This window comes from Notothenia coriiceps, unplaced genomic scaffold (assembly GCF_000735185.1).
Source record: "Notothenia coriiceps isolate Sejong01 unplaced genomic scaffold, NC01 NC01_scaffold00036514, whole genome shotgun sequence".
NCBI lineage: Eukaryota > Metazoa > Chordata > Actinopteri > Perciformes > Nototheniidae > Notothenia > Notothenia coriiceps.
The window spans coordinates 203,373-217,741 of record NW_011369215.1 but is presented as its reverse complement, the minus strand read 5'-3'; the positions used below and the strand labels follow the sequence as shown (position 1 = coordinate 217,741).

Genomic DNA, 14,369 nt, shown 5'->3' with positions numbered 1-14,369 from the left:
ATTATATACAAAAAAAAGTATGTTGAGGATGAATATTAAATGAATATAAAATGTGAAATGTACAGCGCTTTTACTGTCCAAAGAAGACCGCTATGAGCAGGAGTTTCTTCGCCAGCCAAGAGGGATTGTTATTGGTCAATATGTCAAAACTGGATTTTTCCCTGACTTTAACCATCTAACATGAAAACGTATTGCTTGGCTGTAAGATAATTTTAGACGTCTATTGTCAATATAAAAGCCAACACAGTTTTAATTAGCGGATGTATGCATTATTCGTTGACTATGTTGCAGTTCTTTTTTCCAGCGCAGCGCCACTCTAAACGGCGGCTTAAACAGTTCACTACTCATCATTTAAAACTTTCACCCGTTGAACATGACAAAAAAATGTAAACGTTCGCTACCTTCATGGCGACGCAATTCCAGACTCTCCTTGAAAAAAAAACATGGCCGGAAAAACAATAGAAAAGCGAAAGGCACGTTTCACGCGAAAGAACCTTTTTGTGGCTTGCACCCGGAAGCAAGAGCACAAAAAACCATTGCCCGTAGCTTTACTATTAGCGCCAGCTTTAGCTAACGTGGTTACCAACGAAACAAAACTGCCGAGTAAAATGCGAAAAACCCACTGGCGAATGTTAATTATTTCTATTAAATTTGGTTTTTCAAAAAATAGAAATTCTAAATGGTTCAGATAATAGATATACAAGATAACTAAGGATACTATTACTTAGATAAGCAGGTACTTGTTTCAAAGCCAGAAACACGGGAAAAAACCAAAACTTAGCGGAGTGTTTACGGTTGTTCGCGTAATGGACGTAAAACAACGGCCTCAACCAATTTCTGTTTAGTGCCTATTTGCGCCAACTCGGTAAAAACAACCATCCGTTTTTAAGACACGTAAATTCTTTCAAAAAATCACCAGTGGGTCACTTGCGCTGCATGTATTTAATGTCGTAGGAAAAAAAAACCGGTTTATTTCTCTTAAAAAAATTTGCTTGTTCAAAACCCACAGACCTATTCGAAGCCTTTTTCCAAAAACCCTTTATGGGGAAAAAAGCCATTTGCTTTTTGGACGAAGAACCGGAAGTGCCTTTAAAAAAAAGGTCTAACTTTACTTTCCGCGTTTAGACGCGTCACGCGGTTCTCGTTACGACACCCAACTAATTTGTCCTTTCCCCGCTCAGAGACCGCAGCGTTCGTCGCACGCCATCTCTTTGCTTGCCTACAAGAGCTAAAGCAACTTAATTTCAAGACAGTTTGAAACGCGAGGCCCGTGGTTGTACGCTTTGAGAGTCGCCGCGTCGCTCAAGGAAAAAAAACCTTTCCAGCTTGACTTGAGAAAACGCGCCCCCCGGAAAATAAATGTAAATTATAAGAGCCCAAGCTTGCAATGGATTTCATGAGCCACCAAGGGTGCAGTTGGGTTTCCCCCGCACTGCGAAGAGCTCATGTGAATATAAGCGGGGAAACGAGTAAAAACCACACCACTTCAGTTCATATCAATCGCCCTTAGTGATTTGAATAAACCTCTCGAAAATACCTAAAAACTAGTATAAATATTGTTTGTTTTTACTGCTCGCCGCGGATCAAACTCATTACTGGCATCAGCTTGCTGCCCATTGAGCACAGCACAGCTGACTTCCCTGTCCGAAGCAGGAGCAGGAAAAAGAGAGGCCTTCCGTTGTATGTTTATTATTATAAGAGTCGCGTTATTTCATTTGTTTTAAAGCCCCTCAATAAATAACAAAGAAGACGCTTTTGACCGGCACTTTATAATTTATTATTATTGATGTTAAATTTGAAGATTTAAAATGTAATACAAGCGCTTGACCCTGCCCCATAGATGAATAATAAGAACTGCGGATACAGCCGTGGGCGCGGCCTCATTCATTCCATGCCAGGCTTGGCTGGCCCGCATGCATGATAAAAGCCAAGAACTTTTGACGAGAGCGAAATGTCACAGATCATATGTCAACAGATTACCCTTGCAGTGCCTGGAGACAGGTACCCTATGGTGCGCTCATTGCGCGTATGGCAACTATAACCATACAGTGCAATAGCCTACTGAGACTGCAAGAAGTCAGCGTACAGGACGTTAATCTAACGTCGTATAATACTATACTTAGTATATTATATTACAACATACACAGTGCTACAATAAGTCTAATCATACAGCCCAGTAGTATAAGTAGTTTACAAGAGGAGGAAGTACAGTCCTAACACGGGCAAGTATATCTTATTAATACAGCCTCACGTGGATGCAGTGAGACGAATGGGTTTGTTAGTGATCCATGGCGCAAAGCATAACGCAGTGTTGCTGAACCGCTAACACTGCTAAAAATGAACTCCGGCTCGCGGTCCCGGTGTTAGCATGCGCGCGTTCATAATCCAGAGGATATAACTCTCAGAATAACGGTTATTAGCACATTAGTACAACTTGAGCGAAAGATGTTTTTTATTAGGGCTATACAAGTGTTGATACTGCGGTGGTTTATTTTAGTTTAAAAAACTATTATCCAACGATTTACAGTACATTCGACCATGCTAGACCCCAATGGGAAAAAGTGCTGTTTCTGGGCGCCAGCCAACCTTAAAGGAAGTGTAGTACCGCCGTTTTTGGCCATGGACGAATATTGCTACTAAGAGTCCGCGCACTTCCTGGGGGGTTCCTTGCTACGCCACCGCGTGAGAATAAACAGAAGGGTTAACCATGACAACCATGCCTTATCCGGCCTAATATTATGCCCACTGCGTCCCATGGTCAGGCCGGGAACCGACGGGAGACAACTGGGACTCAAGTGTCTGCCTCACATTGAGGGAAGGGGCATTTCCCCTTTGCTCCCGCTCCAGTTTGTGATTCTGACCAATTCTCATAGGTTATCAAATGGTTACAGGACAAAGTAATATATCCCGCTATAAGAACGCAATTTTGTAAAAACATACGGTGCAATAGGGTGCTACATAACACACTTCAGGAGAAGTCACGGACTGGAGACTTTAATATTTATTGAAAAAGTTACATTGCACACACACCACATCACACAAATTGACCCGATTGGCGGTTCTAGTGTTAAATAAACTCACTAATTAATTAAACCAGTTCAATACGCATTATTCTTATCATTCTTTATGAGCGCAGAAAGTCTTAAAATCAGACGGCAGACAGTTACAGGTGTGTGTGTGTGTGTGCGTTTGTGCCTTATGTGCCCATCCCCCCATGTGAATCACACGTAGCTCTGATCACCTATGATAAATGGGCCACACCTAATCGCTGGCTATTCAGCCACAGAGCTCCCTCTATGCAAATAAAACTGTAGACGGTGTGAAAGCAGTGAGGCCTGTGAAGACACCATTGCATTAGTCGAGTCTACTGAAGATACAAGTTTAAAATCAGACCTGTTTTTTAAATGAAATCTGACGGCAGGCAGTTAGCTGTGATCACCTATAAGGCACGAACGTACATGAAGCGACAACATATGAGACATACAAATATGAGACTTTTGTATTTTTATAAAAGGTCGTATAGGACTTNGTTACGCCACTGCCCCCCATGTGAATCACACGTAGCTCTGATCATCTATGATAAATGGGCCACACCTAATCGCTGGCTATTCAGCCACAGAGCTCCCTCTATGCAGAGGGAGCTCTGTGGCTGAATAGCCAGCGATTAGGTGTGGCCCATTTATCATAGATGATCAGAGCTACGTGTGATTCACATGGGGGGCAGTGGCGTAACGGAGGCTATTTGCTCACCTGCGATAGGGCTCGCTGGCTGATAACTAATGTTCATTGGCAGGCTGGGCAGCGTTCAAAACAAAGCGGGAAGCATTGCTCATATAAATAACATTCATTAGTTGCGTTGCCGGTAAACATGAAAAATGAAGCACCACTACCCAAGCGGTGCTCAGAAAAGCAAAATGAGAGCGAAAGCCGAACAGGAGAGGGCAAAACTACCTAAAACAACGTCATTGTTCCGGCAGGCAGCAAAGGTAGACGTAGACTCTAACGTTACTGCAGACAGACCGCTAGCAACCCCCCCCGGCCCCCGGCCGTCAACTCCGAGTCCAGGCAGACAGCCCAACAGCCCCGTTACAGCCGAGCCAGCTAGTCGTGCCTCGCGCTTCGAGACAGGTTAGACATTAGAATAATAGAANGAACGACTTGACCGGAGCCTCCCCCGTGTCACTGGACGAAACGCTGGGACGTTTACTGCCTAATCTAAGGTTAGGTTACATGGACAATCGCATTGACACAATACCGCTTATTTTTGCACAGAAATAAGATTACAGATTGGACAGAGCTCGAACAGAACTGTACTCCAGAGCGGGTCCTGAAACACGACATAGAGCACGAGAGTGGTTACTATATCCGCATGCTAGACAACCCCTAGGTCAACGACGCATAGTGAGCCGCGCACTGTCTAACACTATATCGTGGCGCGCAGGTGACAACCTTGGTCTCCTTTATACATAATAGAAAATACTAGTCTCAGATTTTGTACACACACTTTCACACGTACACGATATTCGAACGATCACAATGTATCAGAATCTCTGAAAGAACGATGTTTAAATCTACAGTAAGGCAGCATGGAAACGTACAACAGTTATTCGTCGTTCCAGCTTCTACCTGCATTCCAGCCAGCTAGCCGTGCCCCGACAGTGACAGCAGCTCCCACCCACCCCAGGGACACGTTGGCCAGCGACAACTCTGTGACTGAATACCCTAGTGATAGGGGGAAATTCCCTGTAGATTTAGAAGACGATGATGTTAAACGGTACATTCTGAATAGAGAACCGCAGTGACGCGTCGTAAAACCCGGAAGTAAACTTCTTCCAGTTCCTTTGTCAAAAACCAATGCAAATTCTCCATAGGATTTTGGAAAATAGCTCGAAATAAGGTCTGTGGTTGACACACATTTAAGAGAGGGATCACGTTTTGTTCAGCCGGATAATCTCCACATGTCAACCCTACTTTTATAATTTTTGAATCTTAAATCTAGTCGCCAGAGGCAAAATGCTAACGTTATGCTATAGACTAACTACAAGCCAGTACAGCAGCAGGGTCGCACGACTTCAACGTCACGCCAACTTAAGATAGTTTCAACTGACTTGCACTGAAACTGCACTTTGAACACTTACTATATATTAACATTTTAAACTGTATACCCCGGTTATCTAGGCCCTTTTTGTTTTGTTTAATGTATACCACGTTTATCTAGGCCCTTTTTGTTTTGTTTTATGTATACATGTCACACTGTGGGAAACGATATTTCGAGACTTCTGGATGTATAACACATGTAGAATTTTTGACAATAAAGCTGACTTTGACTTTCGGGCGCTTGCATATTTTAACAAAGCTTTTCATTTTAGCCACACTGAATTTAACTAGAAGTCATGGCTGTGTCAATTACCAGTCTGATATCGTTTTACAAAGATGACAAGAAGAGTGTAGATAGAGGAGAGAACCACTACAAGCCAGGACACGTAAAACAGTGCAGCCTAGATGAAGGTGTGCTTACCGGTGTTGTCAGGGCTAGCATGAGGGACAAGGTTTATATAGCACTTTTCAACACAAGGCAATTCAAAGTGCTTTACAAAAAATGAAAGACATTAAGAAAAGAACATTTAAAAAAAGTTAATAAAATAAACATTAAAAGAAAAAATACATGGATAAAAGTTACAGTGCAGTTTAAGATATGAATAGTTCAATTAAAAGTAGCGACAAAAAGAAAAGTCTTCAGCCTGGATTTAAAAGTAGCAGCGGACCTGCAGGTTTCTGGGAGTTTGTTCCAGATATTTGGAGCATAATAACTAAACGCTGCTTTACCATGTTTAGTTCTGACTCTGGGGACAGACAGCTGACCAGTCCTGAAGACCTGAGAGATCTGGATGGTTCATACACTGAACAAAAATATAAATGCAACACTTTTGTTTTTGCTCCCATTTTTCATGAGATGAACTCAAAGATCTAAAACATTTTCTATATACACAAAATAACCATTTCTCTCAAATATTGTTCACAAATCTGAAAAAATCTGTGATAGTGAGCACTTCTCCTTTGCCGAGATAATCCATCCCACCTCACAGGTGTGGCATATCAAGATGCTGATTAGACAGCATGATTATTGCACAGGTGTGCCTTAGGCTGGCCACAATAAAAGGCCACTCTGAAACGTGCAGTTTTGCTTTTGGGGGGGTCCAGGGGGGACCGAAAACCAGTCAGTATCTGGTGTGACCACCATTTGCCTCACGCAGTGCAACACATCTCCTTCGCATAGAGTTGATCAGGTTGTTGATTGTGGCCTGTGGAATGTTGGTCCAGTCCTCTTCAATGGCTNGCCACTCTGAAACGTGCAGTTTTGCTTTATTGGGGGGGTCTGGGGGGGTCCGAAAACTCTAGGGTTAAACCCTAACCCTAACATGTCACCCATCTCCTTCGCATAGAGTTGATCAGGTTGTTGATTGTGGCCTGTGGAATGTTGGTCCAGTCCTCTTCAATGGCTGTGCGAAGTTGCTGGATCGCCGATCCAGAGCATCCCAAACATGCTCAATGGGTGACATGTTAGGGTTAGGGTTAGGGTTAAACTTACTGGTTTTCGNTCCTCTTCAATGGCTGTGCGAAGTTGCTGGATATTGGCAGGAACTGGAACACGCTGTCGTATACGCCGATCCAGAGCATCCCAAACATGCTCAATGGGTGACATGTTAGGGTTAGGGTTAGGGTTTAACCCTAGGGTTTTCAGACCCCCCCCCAATAAAGCAAAACTGCACGTTTCAGAGTGGCCTTTTATTGTGGCCAGCCTAAGGCACACCTGTGCAATAATCATGCTGTCTAATCAGCATCTTGATATGCCACACCTGTGAGGTGGGATGGATTATCTCGGCAAAGGAGAAGTGCTCACTATCACAGATTTTTTCAGATTTGTGAACAATATTTGAGAGAAATGGTTATTTTGTGTTTATAGAAAATGTTTTAGATCTTTGAGTTCATCTCATGAAAAATGGGAGCAAAAACAAAAGTGTTGCGTTTATATTTTTGTTCAATGTAGTTAAAAGGTCTATCGAGAGATCGGCTGATCAGAATTGGCATGACAACCCAGCCGTGCAGTCAGAACCTTTTGCTGCTGTGACTTGTGATATGAATTCTCCGGCCGTTTGACTTGTAATAAACATCATTGTTTGACATCAAAGCTCCAACTCTCCTCGTGTCTCTCTGAGTCCTGACTCTCCATTGCTGCAGAAGTTTCCTTTGCACATACAGCCTGTCAGCAAAAATACAAACGTTAGGGCTGTTGTCACTATTTTCCTCAGTTCCTTTCCCCTCAGTTTGAATAGCTTTCTTTGTCATGCCTGTGTTTCACCACCATGTGTCCCACTTGGCTTACAATTCATTAAGTTTAGTTTCCTCACGTTTGTTAGTTCATTGGCTTGTCTGTGCAGTTTCTGTTTCTGTCTTAAAAATAGACAATAGCCCAAGCTTTCAAAAGTTAAAAACAATTGTAACCACATTTATCCAATAAACATTAAGACTACAAAACAAAAATAAACCTCATGATGAGTTCCAGCGATCAGGCGGTCATGTAAGGTAAATGTAAATGTTCATTAATAGTTGTTATTTCCATTTTTGACAAAGATCAACTTATTTTAAACAAAGATATAATTGAAAGGCCCAGTCATGACTGTCAATTCAATATCTTAAAGGCTTCATTTTATTAATGAACATTGGATCAAAATATTAACATGCATATTTATGTTTGTTTATTCACAGGGGAAGAAAAAGAGGGGGATCTTATCCTGAAATATCTTTATTCTTATAAACAAATAGCATAGGCTGCGAATAACTCATATATTTGCATCAGATAATGCCCTGGTTCCCACCACAAAAAGGCAATGGGAATTTTATATTAGATACAATTCGTACTCCTTTCCATATTTCTAGTCTCAATCCTGCAGCACTCTATATGAAGACACAGTTGTGCTTTGAACCAAATGCTTATTTACTTACTTTACTTATAGGAACTATTCAATATCCAAAGAAAAGTGGTCCTGCATGTTGGCCCACAAGTATCACTGTAGCATCCAATGGCCTCACAGAACTGTGCAGCGGTGGTAGTCCCAATTAGCTCCTTGTATTAACGGTCTAAATGTGGCTATCATTTTCAAAGAAACCGCACCACTACTGGTTAGAATACTGCAGCCACAATCAGCCTTAAATCCACCTACTACTATGGCAGTTCTGAGGTACAGGAAGTTGATACTTATTATAAATCCCTTGTCATGTAGACATATTTTAATGGATCGGTTCAAACCCAAAGGATATGTAGGATACATTTGAACAAGGCAGTTTTAGTAGAAGTAAAAATCAATGCCTTGGAAATACATCGTGGGGCAAAGTATGTTTTCCTTGATACAACTGTCTCTATGTTTCCTGAATAACGAGACTGGAGGACCACTCTCATGTCCCCATGGCAACAGTTTGCGGTGGTAAAACTTTGATCTTCAACGTGGCTTGACATCAGCACATGCATGATCAAATGTGGATTCACTCATGCATGCCTTAGCATGCACACGCACAGCATACACACACACACACACACACACACACACACACACACACACACACACACACACACACACACACACACACACACACTAAATGTCAACTAATAATCAGCATAGGCTTGCTAGTAAGATGTTGTATTCAGGAGTCGATAGACTATGTCCTCGAGCACATCACATGTTTGCAGTCTTGGCATCCATTACGACAAAGATGCTGGCAGTAAGATTTGATCGGGAGATAAACAGGACAACACTAAGTATGGGTTGAAATAAAGAGGATTAGACCGTTCTTTTCAAATCCAAATACATGGTTTGATTATTTTTCTAAAGGACCCAGTGCTTTCCTAAAACAGTTGAGCACTGTAGTTTTTAGCAAATGTTTTCTAAACAGGACTTGAAAGTGTATTTGTTCGGGACTATCCTCACCTGTGGGTTATCACACATTTGGTCATGTAGTGAGTATTTGGAGGGAGAAAAACTCCCTCTGGAGGGATCTTTAGGATGTTAGCCTTTGCAGACCATTTAATAATAATAATGATGGATTACATTTTTTAATTAGAGCGCTTTTACAGGTGCTCAAAGCGCTTTACAATTACATATTACACATATTAGACATGTAAATATCAATACTGTGGACATTTACATGCACAACAACTGAAAAACACACTCCAGGAAAGGGAAAACCCCCAAAAGCACAATAGGGCCCCTTTAATTGTACCACATACATGCTACATTTAGTGTATGCCAGTTTAAGTTATGTGTATATAGTGATTCTGTTAACAGCTTAATGCATGCAATCACATCATTCAATGAAAGTGAAATGCTGTTGTTTTTTTTGTTTCATCGTCTGTACGACAAAATGTTGTTCACATTTTCTTTTATCAGGTTTCTTGCCAAAGTCACCAATATCTCCACTATCTCTCTCATTGTGAAAACTCATTTTTACAATATTCAGTGCTTAAAAATGATAAATTAGACCTAATCTCTTACAGCTTAAGCTTTGTTTTTATCGGGAAGTTTGGTGACTTTGAGCTCTGTTCTGTCTGTCTGTATGCTTCGGCCTGGCCTGCCTGTTTGCCCTTCTCGCAATTTTCTCTGTTCTTCTTCCGTCCTGTAGAAAGAGTACAGGAGGTATCTAGAAGAGGGAGTGATTCTGTTATTATGTATTTATTTAGATGTTGGTAGGCACTCCGTATTCCAGGTTCTCTGTAGTGTTGCTACCAATATTGCTCATAAAGTAAACAATCTTGGGCAAATAACGTTCCCCTTACATTGTTTTCTTGGACTGTACTGGACGCATCACCATATGCTTTCTTTGAGTTTAAGTTAATTACGCAAGTTTGTCTCTGTAAGGAAGATATGTGATCATTATTTTATGTATTCATATACCATGGCTGGTTTGCTCATCAGTGTGCTTTACTAAATGTAAACCGTCAAAATGGCTCCAGTTATTTCCTGTTACAATGTTTGCAAGCAGCGTCAGGAAATTAAGCTGTTTCCTAGCAACCTATTATCAGTAAAGGGGTCTTTGCTGACCCAACTCTGGACTCATGCTGCACAAATAGGATTTTTAGGATTCATTGTTGTTTTATTTGGAATTTAGCCTACATTTTTATTTAAACCAAAGTTTTGTGAATATTTGTATTTTTCAAGACAGTATTCAGAAATATGGTCCTTTTTATTTTCATACTGGATAAATACATTACACATTAGAGTATTGAACCATATCATCTATAGACTTGGATGTATTGAGTAGTTGATGACCCAGTGTTTTGAGTTAGAAAACAAACAGAACAGTTTAAAATAAATTAATGTCGTATGCACAGGCGAACAAGGAATTAAGAGACCGCGGCAGTCCAAGAGAGTTACGACGGAGCACCTTTACAGCCCTGGAAAGACTCTGGTTTTGAAGAAAATACTTTTAACCCTTTTAACATTTGAATTGTTTGTATTGTTTTAATTGTATTTTAAAATAGTTTTAGACTATCTTTTTACTGAGATTATATTTTAGACAGCTCTGATTTTAGTTTCTTAGTCAAGTTTTTATGTTCTCCTGAATAAATTATTGTGAAAATCTTAAACTTAGTAGTTGGCTCCTTTATTACCCAGTTTTGCTCTCTACCTGATTTAAAAGAACCCTTTCCCTCTCCATATATTATTACCCCTCCCCTCTCCTTTACATAAAGTGGAAAAAGGAGCATCCTTTCATCTGAATTGATTAAAACAATGTCTTTCTTGTTTCATTTATTATATTTTCCTTTTAAGTGAGAATACTAGTTCAAGTTGTCTGTTTCCACCTGTTGAGCGTTTAGGCCACAGTGAATGAAGAAGTAAAGGGCAGGCGCTAGGACCCTGAGGGTTCACGTCTTTTCAGGTTACACACGATGCTGCCTTCACATGCTGCAGGAATTGTCACTATTACATTTAGTGGTGGAGAAGTAATGCCTAAAATCGACTGATAAGGTTTATCTTAGAAACTATTTTAAGTAAAATGTTCCACTTGTAGATTTATGAAGTCACAATTGTATTAGATGTATTAGATTGTGGTAAAGTAAAATTACAAATGTTAAACTAAGTTATGGTTAGCTAGCTTTCAACTTCTGGCGACTGCAATTGTGACACGAAAACATGAAAGTGGCTTTGAATAATATTAATATCTCAAGTAAATTATTTAGCTGTCGGAAAATTCAGCGATTTAACTAAACTGAAGCCTCAAATTACTTAAAATAATCAGAACACGGGAACCATTTATTTAATTAATGGTACAAAGTTATGCGTTATTTGTGGCCTTTATATATTTGTTTATCTCTCTATGGCCTCCATAAAAATCTGATCCACCATGATATAAATTCCCAACTAGTGATTTGCATGTAATGATTTAACCTTGTAAGGAAGAATTGTGCTTGTAAAAATAAACTCAGGATTAAATTGTTAGTTAAAAAACAATACCTATAACAACAAAAAAATAATCGGAACCATGTTACTTGTAGACTATTCTGCACTATTTCAATTATATTCTATTTTATTTATTTACTATTATCTGTTGTATTGTTTTGCACTGTTGGAGGAGCCTGTGATCTAATATTTTAATCATCATAACTACACTATAGCTAGGCCTATGTACAAATGACAATAAAAGCCTTGCATCTTGAATGTTAGCACCTGTTTACTAACAACTAATAAATCCGAATTTATTAGGTGTCCCTGAACGCAGCATGAGCGTCAAACCTCCACCCCTCGAGGAAGCCGAGCGACATCCATCAGACTCTCTGCTGCACTCTCGGAGGTACACACTTCTTCAGGCTGAACCCCACAAACACTCCGCCAGGCTGTCACACCGATTTCCGGGCACAATCTGGTGATCTCCCCGCTGATTCTCCTCTCCATCAGGACCGAGGGAGAGATGCGCCGTCTGGGAGGAGTAGGAGGAGAAGAACAGCAGCAGCAGCAGCAGCACACACCTGCGAGCAGGATCTGAGTTTCTGTAACATCAAAGAAAGGTAAGTGCAGAAAGAAATGTTACCTGGTCGTGCTTCAGACTCGGGGTTTTGTCTGATGCAGATGCTTTTTGTTGATTTCCGCGTTACTTCCCAGCATCAGGGGAAGGCAGGCAGTATGAGTCATAGCACGGATCTGCTGAGGAGCAAAGTGTCTGCAGCCTCCAAAGCCTCATCTCTGATCAGTACATGCAAAGCGATGCACCTCTGTGTGCTGTTTAGGCAAATGACTGCTTACGGTGTGCGTGTGTTTGTAGTGAGAGTGGGCGTTTGCAGACACGTGTGTGTATGGGATAGCTATTTCACATGGCTAGCAAGATGTTGTATACCAGAATGAAATTCACAAGTTTTTTTTAGGAAACGTCTGATAAGTTTATACATTTAATTTTCTTTTAGGGCTGCAAATAATCTTTTTTTTAAGGTCGGTTAATCGTTCGATTATTCGATTAATCGATGAGGTGCTTGGTTTGTGTCAGAACATGGTGACATGTTGTTTAGTGTTATTTAAAGCTACAGAAAACATTAAGCAGGCATCACAATTTTTCTGACTTTGAACTGGTTTTAAAAACATAACTTGATTCCTGATTGATTTAATAGTCGACAACTAATCAATTTAATCTCTTGCAGCTTCTTATTCGACCCCTTTATGTGCAATGATGCTACAGCACAGTCTAGCTTTTTGGACACCTCAAATGTTTGACCAAAAGTAAGCTCCTGAAATAAATGGTTTTCCCTGTTTTGCTTGGAAGAACTTGACTGGACTGCACAGAACTCTGACATTCAACACCTTTGGGGTGATCTGAAGCATCAAATCCTTGCCAGAACTTTAAACAAACATCGGTTCTTGGATCTCTCTAATGCTCTTGTTGCTAAATGGCTAAACTGTTGCTAATTGCCTGTATCCAACATGATAGAAAGCCTGACAGAAAAATGTTGAAAGCACCCCTGACCCTTGGAGACGGTCCCTAACTTTAATTTCTACATTCCTCTCTTTTGTCAACATATACGGCTTCAAAATCTGATCATAAACTAAAAATAAGACCTGTTGAACATCAGTTAACAGGGTTCTTACGGTCATTAAAAACCTGGAAAAGTCATGGAAATTCAAAATGCTAATTCCAGGCCCTGGAAAAGTTATGGAAAACAATATTTTTCCCAAAGTTTTGGAAAGGTCATGGAAATGTAACTAAAGTTGCATCAAATATAATTTACATTTTATCTAATCACCGAAATAGTAATACTATAATGATAATAAATACTGTATCGTAGTAATGAAACGTAAAATGACATTTAACTGACGAGGTATTTTGTACAACATGTTTCATATGCAGACCTTATTTTCCTGTAAATAAACCATTTTCAGTGGTAACGCTGAGAGAGAGTAATATCTTTGGTCATGGAAAATTAGGTAAAGGTCATGGAGAAGTCATTGGTGAAAATGTGTATGAACCCTGAGTTAAGCTTTGTCCTACTGTAGAACACCGATAAGTAGTTATGGAGTCGTGCTGAATTGAACAACCTCAGTGTGAGTGTGGCCTACCGCTAAGCCCACTTGCAGTTTTCATATCTGACTTGTTTTACTGTAAACTGCACATCCAGGTGTTTCCCCCGGTAAGAGTACACTCATCTGAAGCTCCTCTGTGGCAGCAATGAGTCTCTCTCTTAGACTGACTGTATTTGTTGACTCATAAATCAGTTTGTAAACTAAGATGGAAGGAGCAAAGGTAATTAGTGGAAGCTGCCTTTTATTGGTTTGGTAATTCACTCCGATCCCTTGAGCTGCTGGCTACTTTATTGTTATATTACGTCTCTAACATCAATCCAAGTTGATTCCTCACTGATGGACCATAATGGAAATTACAGATTACATTCTCGCTGTTATCTCCACCGTTGTTATACACTGGCAGGCGCTGCTTTTAAACGTTGCATTTCATAAAAAGATGAATTCATTAATGGAGATAAATCCTGATTGTTGTGGCTTTAGCAGATTAACACAGCAAGTGTTTTAAAGTGTTCATAACGGCCCGTCCACACAGCAGCTTTAAAAAAAATCTTGAAAATCTTGGAGGTGGGCGTGTCTGAAAGCTTGGGGATTTTTTGCGAGCAACGCGGACCAACACCAATCACATGAATCTCCCGGCGCGCGCGGCGCCCGGACATGACAAAGCAATAGCAATGTTAAAACGACGAGGTAAACCGGGATATAAAATCCGCCCAAACCAGGCGAAAGACCGTACCAGTTTACCACTGTCTCGTGCCACCTCCCTCCGATGCCTGGTTTCACTCGGTTTGGTGTCCCGGTACGTTATTAGCG

General features: G+C 40.5%; 1 protein-coding gene across 1 annotated transcript in view; it reads left to right on the top strand.

Moving 5' to 3' along the window:
- The first annotated feature begins 11,801 nt into the window (after positions 1-11,801).
- The window catches only part of rab27b (RAB27B, member RAS oncogene family), a 69,951-nt gene continuing 67,383 nt past the window's right edge, over positions 11,802-14,369 (top strand). Inside the window, exon 1 of the mRNA XM_010792643.1 lies at positions 11,802-12,058. The gene's annotated coding sequence lies outside the window, so the exon portion shown is untranslated. The remainder of the gene's footprint in view (positions 12,059-14,369) is intronic.